Here is a 15,740-nt window from a genome sequence, read left to right as displayed (position 1 = left end):
AGGGCACAATGAAATCAGAAGATTATCAAAGCATTTTGCAGTGAAACATACTGCCTAGTGTCAGAGAGCTCCATCTCAGCCATAGGTCATGGCCTCTACAACAGCTTAAAAACACAAGACATCCATTGAAAAGCACCCAAGAATGGATGAGAGGAAAATATTGGACTGCTCTGAAGTGGCCTGTTGTGAGTCTTGATCTTAATCCAATTGAACATCTATGCAGAAGGGTAATTGAGAAGTGTAGAAGTCTCACTAAGAGAGCTTGATTGTTACATCGAAAATCAAAAGCCACACGTCTGTTCTTTTAAATATTGAATAGAAAATAGTGGATGCCCATTATTTTTATCAGTTTTAACTTATTTCAGAGAAAATTGGGGTTTTTCTTTTTTAAATGGAAGGGTACTAGTAATGTTTGCCGCATCCGTAAAAGCAATAAAAGCAGGGATTACATAATTGAAATAATTTCTGGCTAACAGAAATGATGTTGTGTATTTAATGGCCTGAAGCAGTGTGAATAAGTTTTTCTAAACTGCTCTTTCACACAAATGTAATATTCTGCAGGATACCTGAATATTCAGTGCACCCCCTGCAATATGGCGGGCTGTTTAAATTGTCATTGCCAATCTTTGGCTGTGCTACGCAGCTCATTTGCTAACTGTGCTACAAAGTACACTTGGTGCTTCTGCTACCGGTAATACAGTATACTGTAGCATTTCATTAAGCAAGCTTGAGACAGATCATGTCCTTCAGGGTGGCTGCGTGGAGGAGTTATCTTGTTTGCTGCTGCTGCTACCAGGATTGATGAACCATTGCATTGATCAGGTCAGCTGTTAGCCTAAAATGTGCACTATTTCAAACTGAAAGCAGGCTTGTCCTGTCTCAGTGTTTGCAGCTTTAGTTTTTATTCCACACACAAAGGTAATGCTGCGTTCATGTCATATCAGAGAATTACCAGTTTCCCACTTGTAGGAATGGAAAGTAATGTAATGAGTAGTGTAACTAATTATGCTGTTCTTTAGTGTAATGTAGGTACTTTTTATTACTAAGTAATTAGTAATTGATTACTCACTCTAGTCATGTCACTAATGGATTAATTAATGTCCTCATGGATGTTAACATGACTGTTGTCTTGCACACAGGCATTCACTTAATATTTCCCCTGCACTAATGGCATCAATATGATTTTTATCACACTGAGAATAAGTAGTCACCCTTCAGATCTTCTCCAAACTCTACATACTAACCTCAGCATTCAAGAAGTATTTCAACTCACAACAATGGGTTTTACAGTAAGTGACAGCAGTTTCACTCCTCTTTATTTTACAGTTTCATTGTCATTTTAATCAATGTCATCCAGCTGCACTCGTTGCCCATCTAAGCTTGAATCCATGTTCTGATAGTCATCTGATGCACATCAGTGCTAGTCTGACTGTCTACTCCAAGCCACAAAGTTTTTTTGTACTTAGTATGCTAAAACTGACATGTATCCTCTTGCTGTTGAACATTAGGTGGATGTTTTAAATTTTTAATTCACCAGACAGTTCATGTTACCATGGGAGTGGGCTGTCTGAGCTGAAGCAATTCAAATAAGGAGCACCTCTTTTGCTGTCATCAAAAGTGGCTGTGTGGGAGGAATCAGCCTCTCGACAAATAAGAGGGACATCAAGTCAATCCAAATGTCAATAGAAATGAAAAACATTAATTCTTAAACTTTAAACCATTATGGTGATACCAAACTTTTCAGATATTTTAGACAATAATATACAGTATCTTTGTCCCTTTTATTTCTCATTCCTCTGTCTATACTAAAAAAAAACCTACCTAACTTTGTGTAATCCTGTTACAAACTCATGGCTATGGCAAACATAATGCTTAGTGTGCTGACATCTTCTCTGTCTACTTAAATAACCTTCTCTCCTTTTCCTGCAGAATCTTAAACTCAAAAATATACTTCTACATGGTTTAATTAATGTAATTCTGTTCTATAGGCAGTGAGTCTTTATGTTAAGGACAAGCCAGATGTCAGCGGCTGACATTTTTCTCACATCCCTTACATAACCTTCTTTTCTCTCACAAACAAACAAACAAACACACATACACACACACAGACACACACACAGACATTCTCTCTCTCTCTCTCTCTCTCTCTCTCTCTCTCTCTCTCTCTCTCTCTCTCTGTCTCGTCTCCCTGTTGTTTCTCTTTCTCTCACTTTCTCTTTCTGTCTCTGGTGGTGTGAGGGATCAGAAATTGCCCAGAGGGTCCACCCACACATTATTCCCCAGCGATCAGTAAGGCAGCAATAGAAATCTTGCTGTTCATGCATAAATGTGAACGTGCTTATGCGTAAGCCCACCTGTGTGAACCTTTGGCTGGGACAGGATGAAAATAACAGTGCTAGACAGTGTACTGTATACAGCAATCAGTTCAGAACAGACAAGCTCTGCACACTATGTTTGGTCTCTCCCCTTTCCCAAATTATTTTATGCTGAGAAGTGAATGGAATAATAATTGAGTTAGGATTACATTTTTAAACACACAGTGAGAGTGAAAGGAGGGATGAGATGAAGGTCAGACAGAAGGTATTAGAGTGGATGCTTGATGACTCAGGACATAATAGGGATGTCATTGCCCCCCTTTTGAATCACACATTTCATCTGAGCTGTGCATTGATCCCTCAGCCCTTACTGTGACAGAACTCTTAAAACCTCAGGCGTCTTTGTACTCAATATGGACAGTGTTGCTTGGAATAAGACATTGTGCAGCTGTAGTATCAGTTTGTGGGAGCTGAGAGCATGAGCATCAAGAGCACACTGTTATTAATAACTCATATGCAGAAGCATGGTGTTATTGAGCTGTACCGCTTACCAACACTGAGTGTCACTTGCTCTAAACAGATGAGAGGAGGAAGACAATGATTGTAGCCCATTATACAGAACCTTATCTCTGTGAATGACCCTGAGTAAGGCTTCAGGGTCTCAGGTAAGTCTTCTCAAACAGGGCATTACTTTGTGTATCGAAGGACTGCATTTGTGAAATTCTGGAGATATCCATCTAATGAATACACATGCATTGTTGATAGAGTGAGGTACTTGGTCTGGCGGCGTTGACTGATCAGTTTATTGAATCTTTGTGTGTTGTATCCACACAGGCATGCACACACACACACACACACACACACACACACACACACACACACACACACACACACACACACACACACACACACATGCAAAGGGAAGTTTGTGAATATCAGTGTCATGCTGAAGTAAATATTCTATTCCAGTGTTTTCTCCAGGATACAGTAAAGATCACCTATAACATTTTGTGTTGGTGGAGAACAAGCACCCACACTCTGCTGTGTAACACGTCTAGAGGCTTGAGTCTATGGAAGCTGAATCCTCATATTGTAAATATAACCCGAGGATCTAAGATAAAACCTAACCTAAAGCTTTTTCATTGTGTTTTTAATACAGTAGGCCTTTTTCAGCCATTAAATTTGTGCTTTTCGAATACCAGAGATGATTGTTTGAATGTTGGTCAACATGCAACTCTACTGCCTAGAAATTAATACTACTAAATTGCTTTGCTGGTTATTTTTTGAGGGACACTCAAGATGTTGTTTGGTTAAAGTGATGCTCACCTCGGGGTGACAGTCAGATCACACAGGACGCATAGAACTCGTCCTTAATGAATATTCTCCAATAGCACTGTATTTCAACCAATTAGATTTACAGGCGTAGAGTTGAAGGCTGTGTGGTCTATAACAAGAAAAAAAAAAAGCGCCAAGATTGAATAAGAATCAAACATACTTAGCTTAAATGGCTCATCATAGAATTAAAAATAAATGATCTCATGGTTCTAGTATATATAAAATATATGGTATATATTAAAATGTACACCCCTGTGCAATGTCACTGAAATGTTAAAAGATTATTTATAAGTTGAAGTGTAGCGTATGTGATCATATGTATAATTAAAAACAAACGGGGTTGATAGACAGCATTAAAAATATGGCCCCCAAAGTATAATCTCAATGCGACAAAAGTGAGTACACCTATGAACATTGCTACAAAAATCAGTTTACCTGTGATCACTGCGACAAAAAGGATCGCACCTGTGATTTCCAGTTGAGGCTAACTGCATGAACAAGACTATAAAATAAACTGTGAAGACCAGAGCTTCCTCAATTTTGACCAGGGTTGTTTCTAATGCAAAAGTATATGTATAGTATATGTATATTACTATTTTTATTATTTTACATATGCTTTATAAGCTATATAAACCGATTGAAGAATAAAAAACCAGTTTCAAAGTGCACACGATAAAGAATATATATATTGTTATACTGGCTGCTCCTTAAATCTGCAGTGACTTCCATCACAATGACATAATTATCAGAACACCAACAATGTCTAAATCTAACAGTTTTAGTAGATAGGAACAGCTAACAAAAGCACTGACATAGATGAGCCACATCAGCTAATAGCATTACTAGAATAAACCAATATGCTGTGAAAGGCTCACTAAATGTGTCATTTAGTCCTGAATAATTCAGAAACAACTCAAACCACTTGGATGCCGTAAATTCCAATTATCACTCTGTTCTGCTGGCGTGCCCTTTGCTTTGCCTGTTTACTACTGGCAGTGCAGCCATGCTGTTTTGCCACAAGAGGACAAGTGAAGAGCAGTCAACAACCCTCCTACCCATGTTTTTCTTTTTTTTTCTTCGAGGAATTGAACTGTTAACGATCGTGTAGGAAGTTGGGCTGGGTTGTGGGTGTACGAATGCAGGTTTCTGACACTGCACCGGAGACTGGGATTGCATCCCGAGTGGTATGTTAATAATATAAATATGTTATGTCTTGTGTTATGTCACTGTTGACTTTTTAAATATTAAATTAAGATCCCAGTCTTCTGTAACCTTAACCATGTGCCATGCCTATACATAACCACAAATTTTTTTTTAAATTAGGCTTCAGTTGCTGCGATTGAAAACAAATAAATATATGTAACTTTGAAACTTGGCAGGTCTCATCATTAAAAACGTCCTTATTATGGTGATAAAAATTGTATTTGCATATATTTTCTCTCAAAATGTATTTTCTGGTGCAAATTAAAATTACATAGAAGACCGGTTTGAACATGGACTGTTATATATTGTATCTTCAGTGTACTGTGTAGAGCTGCAATGCAGTATAGACGCCCTGCCTCCTTATTCTATTGCAATTAATTATTAGTGGATCTAGGTCCTTTGGGCGAACAACACTATCAATACTGCATCTACTTGCTGCGATCAATGAACAAGTTATTTAGGGAATTGGCCTCCCCCTCCTCATACACTAACTCGTTCCTACTCACACACTCACAGTCTCCTCAAATAGCACTTGTAAAACACATACATTGCCGTACCACTTTCTATTCTTACTCGTCATAGCTTATGGCCTTAGTAGTGTATACAGGACAACCCCCCCCCCCCCCCACACACACACACCCCGTTGCAATGAGCAGTCCATTAGCAAATGCCAATAAGCCCTGTGTAGCGTGACAGCATGTTCTCAAACAAATTAGAGCCCTAAAGACAACAGGAATATTATTATTTTCAATCCTCCATCATGTGTTCATTAATCTTCATTTAGACTTGATGAGTGTGGCAATCAAATGAAATTATATCCCTGTTTTGGCCTCTTGTGGATACCCCAGCACACACACTCCTATCTAATGCATTCCCGCAAGCTATTGGAATGCAACAAAATTTCCAAACGACTTTAGATTAATTTTGTCTGATTAGCAGCTAAATATATCACCAAGCTTTTTCAAAGTCATTACCAGCAACGACAGCGGCAGCAGAGGCAAACACATCACAGAGAAAATGCATTATCACGCACAAGCAGAATCAAGACCTTTGAATATTGTAAGATAAACACCATATTGCAGCCTTTGTTCGATTATGCAAACATGCCAAAACTGTCGTGCTTGCTGTGAGATCGGAGATTGTGCCTGGTAATTAGAAGGTGTGTGCTCAGGGCCTGGCTCCATTGCTTTAAATCACAGTAATTGCCCTTGATCTCCTCTTAAAACATCACTATTCATTCCCCCATAATTACCGGCACATCTGCGAGAGCACATGTGCCTCAGTGCTCTCTGACATCACTGCACAGCTTGCTGGCCAGTGTGCTGCTATCTGTTGGTGGCCAGTCTGATGGAGTGAAAAAAGCACAGAGCAGCATTAGGTGTATTTGTAAAGACTGAAACATTTTATTATGACATTATAACTTTGCTTAGCAAAAGTCCTAAATTTCACTTCTTTCCAGCCTCCCTATGTCTTTCCAAATTACTGATAAGCAGTGGTATCACCTTTTCAAAAAACCCAACTAGACATCCTGCTGTTTTGTGTCTGCAAGTAAATTTCAAAGCGCTACAGAAAATGTGACCAAACTGGTGGAGAGGGTAATGGCAACACTTATGTGCTTCAGTCTGGTCTTTGACGAGACACAGTAATATGCTTTTCAAATGCTTTTTGAGAATTTTTGGTCATTTTGTCAACCACTGCAGCAAGGAAACTATACAGCCTCAACATGGCCAACTTGAAGGGTATGTGCAATGTGTACAATCACACCCATAAGTCTGCACTTTAAGCAACATAAAATAATGTAAACTGAAGAGTTGCATAGTTTCCTCTTAAACTTTTCACAATCCCTGGTGTTGTGGCTCATTTTCCTGCTTTCACAACAACCCATTCATTTTACCCACAGTTTAAATAAATGCTCTCTGTCTTTTAAAAAAAATGCCTGCATTTGTTAATCCATCATGGAATATATTATGCCTTTTCATCGTGCCAAAGTTGGGGTTTTTTTATAACAGTGTTTGTATTTATAGACTGATTTCAGTCTGTTCGATTGGCTAAACAAGACACCGTAAACAGACACCGGAGAAAAAACGTTTTACCACTTGCAATCGCTGACATCTTCATCCCTGACATCCAAAGGAGACGATGTCAGCAATTGCATTACTCCTACTTTCAATTAAGTCATCACCATGAAATAATTCCTCAAAAGCACCTTTCAAACATTACTATCACTTTCATGTCTTTGTGTCTTTGGCAGCTGAAACCTCGTTTAGTTTATTTCACGCTAGGTTTGAAACGGTGAAGTTTCATGCTAGCTGCTCTGTGATGGTTGTGATGGTACTTTGAACTAAATGTGAAAATCAGCATGCTAATCCTTTTGTTTTGCAGGTATTAAGTCATAAACTGATTGGACCAATTAAAAATTTGACCTGATGGGATCAAAAAAGTTATTACAGTTCATCCTGAGAGGGACATGAATGTCTGTACCATTTCACAGCAAGCAATCTAATAGTTGTAGAGATACTTCGGTCTGGAAGTGGTTGACCAACAGACTGACATTGCCTTTTCCTGCTAAAAATGAATCAATGGTAAACACTGCATATACAGTGTATATTTATGGTTTTTATATAATATAAACCAGATGCAGACAGTGGTAAATTGGCTGTTACTTTAAATCCCCGTAATCGCCTTTGAGGTTGGCCTGCCGCCATGCTATTGATTCAAATAGTGAGAAAGTACAGAGTATAATGCAGGACAGCTGTCTTTTATAATGGTCTCACCTTGACACTTGGCTGGGCATTTGCATCCATTCTGCCGAGTCATTGTTGACAAACTTCGGTACTGTAGAGAGAGAAAATCATGAGGAAACTTAGAGGTAGCGCCCATGCGGGCCTAGAGCAGCAAAAATCACATGTGACCCAATTCTCAGCTGTCCTAGATATAAACACTTGGCTTCCAGTAGATTACTGCCCTCCTCAGCTCATGATCAAAGACAGCAAGAAACAAACGACTGTAGAGATGGAGAGACACTGAGGGAGGATTGTGGAATGAAGAAGAGGATGTGTTAAGAAGCAAGGATTTAGAGACAGAAAGATATGTACGATCAGGATGACATAGGCATACATGTGCAGGGGGAGATAACATGAAATATAAGCAGATCTTTATACATGATATCATCTGCTAAAGGATATTTCAATTTGTGTCCTCCCTCATAGTATCTATTTCCATGTTGTTGACATCAATAGTTCTGGATACACTAGTGCTACTGTCAGGACTTAAAGTGGCTATAATGATAAACTACAGAGAATTATCACCTGCATGGAGTTTCAGCTCGTTTAGGTGTCCAAACTGCAGTTTTATTGTTTCGATTCAGCGCCGTCCTAGTGTTATTCTCAGCAAAACCACTGTACAAAAACTTGCTCAGCACCAAACGCCAGACAGACACAGTTGTGGTGAACATAGTGGAGCATTTAGCAGCTAAAGAACCAGTTAAAGTAATTCCCTCAGGAGTTGGTAGAGACCAAAGACAGAGCTAAAACGAGAGTTAATATTGGACTTGTGTACATTTGCCAGGTGACCAAACACACAACTCCACATGATAATAATCTTGCTCCCTAACTGCTGGGTGCGTTAATAAGCAACCTTTTGCTAACAGTGTGTTGGGCATAAATACAACGCAGTTCCACAAAAGCAAAAAGCCTGCCACTATCTGTCCAAAGGTACAGTTTGAAAGATTCCATAATCTAAAAGTTCTACGTGCAATGGCTTCAATTTCTTATCTTTCTGGTACATAGAGTAGAAAATATAAATATTGTTTGGTCATTTAAAAAAAAAACAAAAAAACAGCAATGCAAAAGAACTGCTTTCATGAAGCATGCCGTTTGTTAGCATATAGTAGAATGCCCAGTGCCAGCAGCATTTGCAGTTAATAATTAATCAATAATTAATTACGGTTAATTAGTTTTTAATTTAGTTGATGAAAAAGATTCAACATCAGATTTCTAGGCGAATGACTTTATTTGCAGCCTGCCCCACAGTGATTAATCTCAGTGAGGAATGTCACTGGACAAAGAATTATATTTTTCTAGACTGATGCATTTTTTCATAGTTAACAGTGTATTAAATTATTATCTATCCCGGGACAGACACTACTCTTTTGTTCCTGATAACAGTGGTGGAAGAAATAGTGAGAATTCTACTTAAGTAAATGAAGCAATACCATAATGTAGAAATACTCTGTTACAAGTAAAAGTCCTGCATTCAAATATTTACTTAAGTAAAAGTACATACAGGCGCTTCAGAAAGTATTCAGACCCCTTCACTTTTTGCACACTTTACTGTGTTGTAGATGAATTTCATACTGATAAAACTGCAATTTCTACCCATCAATCTACACTCAATAAGTGAAAATATGTTTTTCGAATTTTTTGCAAATTTGTTAAAAATCAAAAAATGAAATCTCTCTACAAATGTATTCCAGACTCCTTAATTCAGTCCTTTGTAAAAGCCTCTCTGGAAGCACGTATAGCTGCAAGTCTTCTTGGGTAAGTCCCTACAAGCTTTGTACACTTGGATTTGGGCAGTTTATCCCATTCCTCTAGGCAGATCCTCTCAAGCTCTGTCAGATTTGATGGGAAGTGTGTGAACTGCTATGTTCAGGTCTCTCCTCAGATGTTCTTTGGGGTTTAAGTCTGGGCTTTGGCTGGGCCACTCAAGGAAAGTCAGAGAATTGTCCCAGAGCCACTCCAGTGTTGTCTTGGCTGTATGCTTTGGAATATTGTCGTGCTGAAAAGTGAACCGTCGTCCTAGTCTCAGGTCGCATGCACTCTGGAGCGGGTTTTCTTTGAGGACCTCTCTGTGTATGGCTGCATTCATCCTTCCCTCAATCCTGACCAGTCTCCCTGTACCTGCCGCTGAGAAGCCCCCAAAAACATTATCCTGTCACCACCATTCTTCACTGTAGGGAGGGTACTAGCCAGATGATGAGTAGTACCGGGTGTCATAGATCTAGAGGTCGTAGTTCTGCTCAAAAAGTTCAGTTTTTGTCTCATCAGACCAAACTTCATTTGATAAACTCTAAGCAGGCTGTCATATTTCGTTTACTCAAACTGGTTTCCTTCTTGTAACTCTGCCATAAAGTCTGACTGATGGAGTGCTGCTGAGATGGTAGTCTTTCTGGCAGGTTTTCCCATCTCTGCTTACTTCTGAAGGTATGTTAGAGTGGCCAGTGGGTTCTTAGTGGTGGTGTAAGAGTGGGTGGCAGCAATAAGGTGATGGTGTGTCTACAGAAGTGGAAGCAAAATCAGATCCTGCAGTATCAGTATTTAACCCAAAAAATTCTTTGCAGCAGCATTTATCTCATCTTCTCTTCATCGATACACCAACGTTTCCATTCATCTTCTTATGTGCTTTAAAACCTGTGGATAGTTCTTTTTGTACTATAACAATCAGCCATAAACACCCCTCCAATATCAGCAACATATAGTATCAAGACAGAAGAGGGGAAAACCTGGACAACAATACACTGGAGAGGCCCATTTCTCCATTTATATTCATTCTATGTCACAACCCATGTGGCTGTAGGGTTAACCAGCGCCGACATGCAGGGGAGTATTCATGTCCTGTCCTTGTCTTTCTGTTTACCAAGCTTCATCACTCAGGCTCATGCTGAGGCAATATTAATAATCATAACATCCCTCCATGCACAAACTGCAGTAATGAAAATAAAAAACACCCTGATGCTCATTCACTAAAGCCAAATCTATCAGTAACTGTAGCTCATTTCTTTTAAGTGATTATCAGCACAGTGTCCTCTGGGCTTTTCAGTGAAAACTGAATTTTCTCTTTTGGTATGCCTTTTGTAGATAATTTTATTTCTTTTCTTTTTAATGTTTATTACTTTTAGACTATAGAAGATGCATGCAATGCATTTACTGTAGGTTAAACTGTCCCCTCTCTTTTACACTTAATTGTTAAGTAGGAAGGTTCGTCATGCAGTGATGGAAAATAACTACATAATAAGTATATTTACTCCAGTACTGTACTACTGTACCAGTACATATTAAGTATGCTGCTGCTTTACAATTTTACTCCACTACATTTGTGAGGAAAATACTCCACTTTTTACTGAACTACATTCATTTCCCAGTACTAGTTATTTTACGAGTTTAATTGAGTAGTTGATCATGAGAAAATATATTGGCAACTATTTTGATAAAAGATTATTTAAGATCATTTATCCCTTTTTATGCTAAAAATACCTGCATTCCCTAGTTCAACCCTCTCAGTTTTAAGGATTGTCTTACGTCAGGGATCAGCAATTAGTTTCAATCGTGGGCCAGTTTTTTTCTTTCTTTAGCATTGTTCATTGCTGGGGCAATGTTTATTTTGTTTAATTTACTTAAGAATAAAATGGATCCATAACACTGGGTGTTGTAGGATTGTATCCGAGGGCATTTATTATTTTTAGCTTAGTAATTGAGGGTTGACTGAGCTACAACAGTACACGTTATAATTTCTTTGGGAAAAAAATGACTCATATGAGGATGTATCTTCTGTGTTGCACTAATAGTAGGCTACTGGGATTCATATGATTCATGGGATATTTGAGTTTTGTTTTTTTACATTTCTATCTACAGCAGATTTGTGAAAAGGTATGTGAAAGTATGTGAAAGAATTTCATCAGGAGACAAAATATTTTTGCTGGAGGGCCTGATCTGGTCCATGGGCCTCAATTTGCCTACCACAGTCTTATTCGATCCATTGTCTAATGTGATGCAAAAAAAGAAATATCTTTGGGGTAACACTTTCTATTATTTTACAAAGGTTAAAAATTCATCAATTGAACAAGAGAATGATTAGCAGATTAATCAATAATGAAAATATTCAGTAATAGAAATAATCATTAGTTGCAGTCATATACTACTTATACAGATTGAGGTATTACACACAAAACATATCATAAGAGATATGATGCAGTGTTATAGATGACACCACCCAACAGTATATAAAGTTGTAGCTAAATTAGTGCAATCACAGTTAGCTACAACTTTAAAATGCTGCTTACATGTTAATACATTTGCAACAATAATCCAGTAAAATAATAATATTATAACACTGTCGGGGTCATTCTACTCTCTTGCTTAGGATACTTTAAGTGCACTTTGCTGATAATACCTGTACTTTTATTTAGTTAAGATTTTGAATGCAGGTTTATTACATGTAATGGAATGTTTTTACATTGTGGTATTGATACTTTTACTTAAGTAAAGAATCAGAAATCTTCTCACACCGCTGTCATCATGTATCAAAATTGCAGTCATACCTCCAGCAGGAGCATCAGCTCATCACCACAGCACATGGTACCATAATAACAGCAAGCTAACAGTTTGTTTTCTCCCATGGTGATAGCTTTTGTCCCTCCTTCTCCTTCACTGACTTTAGGGGTCAAATTAAGCTAGAGAGCAGCGCCTTTGTAGCTGGGTGGCATTCAGGTATAAAACATAGGACCTGAATCTTCAATCACAAGGCCATAAATGATGCAACACTCTCTACAGTGAATTTGAAAGATGCAACATGACAGGGTAGCATGGCTTTAGTAATCCATTTCTTTACTACGGTGGGCTAAAAGGCTAAAAATTTCCCACATCAAATTCTGACTTTTTCCAAAGGTGATTTAACAGTCCTTTTGAAAAAGGGACATTCCTACATCTGCCACAGAAGAATAGAATAAATCAGATTGTGTGAGTTCCCTGATGAAACAGAGGAGTATTTCTGCTTGGTGTCATCATACTCATTATGAGATACCCATTTATAGATCTGAGAAGGTGCTCTCACATCCTTAGAATAGCCATGAGGTCAAATTGAGAAGAACTTTACTTTAAACAGACAGAAGTGTGCCAGGCACCGGTCTGAAATAAGTAGCACTTCACAAAGTATGTTCTGTCTTCCTTGTAATGCACTGACATTTGTGCCTTGAATGACAAATTCTTATTTTAAATTATTGCCAATGTAACATATTTATGTTTTGGACCGTTGGTCAGGCAAAACAAGCAATTTGAAGAAATCAAATAGGTAATTCTGGTTTCTCATTTTTGCTAGACCTTTCATAGACAAAATAGCTAAATAGAAGAAAAGATAAACCTACAGTTTAACCAGTAATGAAAAGAATCTGTAGTGGCAACCCTACAGTATATTAGTGATTATGAAGTAGTAGTTCTCAGTTGAAGTATTTAATCACTTTAAATTAAAAAGGCAAAATCACTCTCAACTCACAGACATCTAAAACATGCCAAACGGTCCCCAGAAGACACTGCTTTTTAAAAATATGATTAAAAGTATTACAAGTTGTATAATCTTTAAAATGCACTGCGTTTTCTTAGCTTATATATTTTGTAAATGTAATATCTTAGTGTCAAAAGTAATTACTAACTATATTTGACAGATGAATGTAGTGGAATACGAAGTACAATATTTCCCTCTGAAATTATCTGTGAAACAATTTACTTCTGGCTTGTTGTGTAAATGATTGAACTACTCATATTGTACCGCATCACTCAGTGGGCCTGTACATAGCACAAAACCTAGGTGTCTCAACTCTCAGTAGCTGCAATAGTCTCTAGACCCTCTGCAGAATTTCACAGGTGAGTTTAATTCAGATGAGTGATAAAATGTTGATTGCTGCTGAGTGAATATATAAAACAACGGCTTTGTTATAACCACAAAGAAAACTTATTAGTAAAGCCAAGTATGAAAAGATTGCCTGGTGAAATAGACAATTCCCTCCCTCTCCTGGAGTCTCTGGATATCTGCCATGAGAATAATAAGAGCCCACATTAAAGTGCTGTTGAGCACCAATGTACAAATACATGTTTGAAATAACTATCAGAGGGGCCATTCACACAACCTTTGGTTAATCACCCAACTGCCTTCTTCCATTCGCCGCATTCCTCTTCTCTCTTACCTCGTGCTCAATACACCTCCACATAGCCCAGGAATCTCATTCATCATTGCCAGTCCAGAGTGGGGATTAGTATCCCCCGCATCAGTGTACAAGGGTGTATTATCTCCCTGCTGCTTGTCCCCTTACTTCATCAGAGAGTTGCCCATGTAATGGAGTCATTTCCAGAAAGGCTGAGCAGCTGATTAGAGCTTTGTTGTTGGTCTGGCCGTGTTTGCTTGTGAGTCATTGTGTTGATTCACACTGACCTTTCTGCCATTGTTTCTGTGGCTACTGAGATCTGCTTTGACCCACTGTGTGTTAGCACTGTCTTGTTCATACACTTAAGTCTGGAACTGGCACACATGCAGTATGATATATAGTCATACCAGTGGTGGAAAATAACTACGTACATTTACTTAAGTACTGTACTTAATTTGACTTGAATATTTCTATTTTATTTTACTTTATACTTCTGCTAAACTACATTTTAGAGGGAAATACTGCACTTTTTACTCTACTACATTTATTTCACAGCTATAGTAACTTGTTACTTAACAGATTAAGATTTTGCAACCACTTTGTCATAACCCTATAAAATACATTGTTAAAGATTAAACCAGTGGTTCCCAACCTAGTTGGGGTTTGTATAATGTTTCAGATGTCTTTAAATTGTTAGCAGTTCAACCCAAGAGACGTTTCCTCTCTAAGCTGTTTTTATGTACATGTCTAAGCTGTTTGAATTTTCCAGTTGTTTCCAAAAGAAATGAGAGAAAAGTAAAAACTTTGTTTTTTTCTTCTTTCCTCTCTGTTGCAGCCTGCCCCTCTGTTAATCATCTCACGACCCCTTGCATTTATCATGTGACCATTTAGAAGTGGCCAATCTCTAGGTAAATTAACTAACTGTATATAAAGTAAAACTAAGTCCACCTCAGGCTACAACAGATAGATCAGTATAAATAATCTAATATTGACATATATAATAATGTATCAGTCAATGCATTTGTCTGCAGATTGAGTACATTAACCTTTTACACTTTAAGCACATTTTGCTGATGATACTTCTGTGCTTTTACTTAAGCAAGATTTTGAATGTAGGATTTTCACTTGTAATGGAGTATTTCACATGGTTGTATTGGTACTTTTACTTAAGTAAAGGAGCTGAGCACTTCTTCTGCCACTGGTAATTACTCCCCTGAGCAAACAAACATTTTCATTTTTTTAAGGAACAAGGAAAAAAGGAAAGGAAAAAAGAAGCAATAGATCTTACTGTCAAGTGCTTAAGGAGGCATTAAAAATACATTTTGTAGAGCCAGTCAAAGCAGGCAAAAAAGAGGAAAGTTCTGAAGGATGGAGGATAGATCATTCTGTGAATATCATCCAGGTGACAGCTTATGGTAAAGAGTGCAGGTGTTAAAAGGCTTATTGAGCATATGGCAAATCTCAGAAGACTTCCTTTGAAATCCCCTCACTCCATTTTTCCCTGAAACCCACAAAACTCTCGGCTAGTTTATATTCTCAATGCAGAGCCACGTGCGTACCCCCAAGCCCTCGGTCTATGGGTGGCATTACAGACTCAGCAGGGGGATCAGTGGGGTCACAGCCTGCATTTAACCCCCTGTAGCCCCAGCAGCCTCTCTCCCTCCTGGACGCCTGTTCTCCTTTCACGTGGGGAGGAAGCCCTTGACTCAGAGGTGAGACCAGTGATATAGTATAGGCGTTGAGGTGTTTCTTAAAGAGAAGAGAGGGACAGAGAGAAGTCTTTATCTAATACTAAGATCAATCAGGGACACACAAGGAAGGATGCTGCTGTTTTTTCTTTCTTTCACACACCCCTTTATCCACAGACAGGCACACATCTTCTTTACATGTGGAAATTGAGATACTATTTTAGTTACGACAATAGGGATATCTGCTTGGAGAGATGTAGAAAATGTTGACTGTTTGTTGAGAAA

At 38.2% G+C, this 15,740-nt stretch overlaps 1 long non-coding RNA gene across 1 annotated transcript; it reads right to left on the bottom strand.

The window, feature by feature from the left end:
- Positions 1-6,104: 6,104 nt before the first annotated feature.
- Positions 6,105-13,955, bottom strand: LOC120801905. Its single transcript, XR_005709152.1, has 3 exons — positions 13,810-13,955; positions 7,628-7,688; positions 6,105-6,197 (listed from the first exon to the last, which is right to left on the bottom strand). It is a non-coding gene; the product is annotated as an uncharacterized LOC120801905 (long non-coding RNA).
- Positions 13,956-15,740: the final 1,785 nt, after the last annotated feature.

This window comes from Xiphias gladius, chromosome 16 (genome assembly GCF_016859285.1).
Source record: "Xiphias gladius isolate SHS-SW01 ecotype Sanya breed wild chromosome 16, ASM1685928v1, whole genome shotgun sequence".
NCBI classification, from domain to species: domain Eukaryota; kingdom Metazoa; phylum Chordata; class Actinopteri; order Istiophoriformes; family Xiphiidae; genus Xiphias; species Xiphias gladius.
Note: the sequence above shows the minus strand (reverse complement) of the source record. Positions and strands in the feature narration are given on the sequence as shown.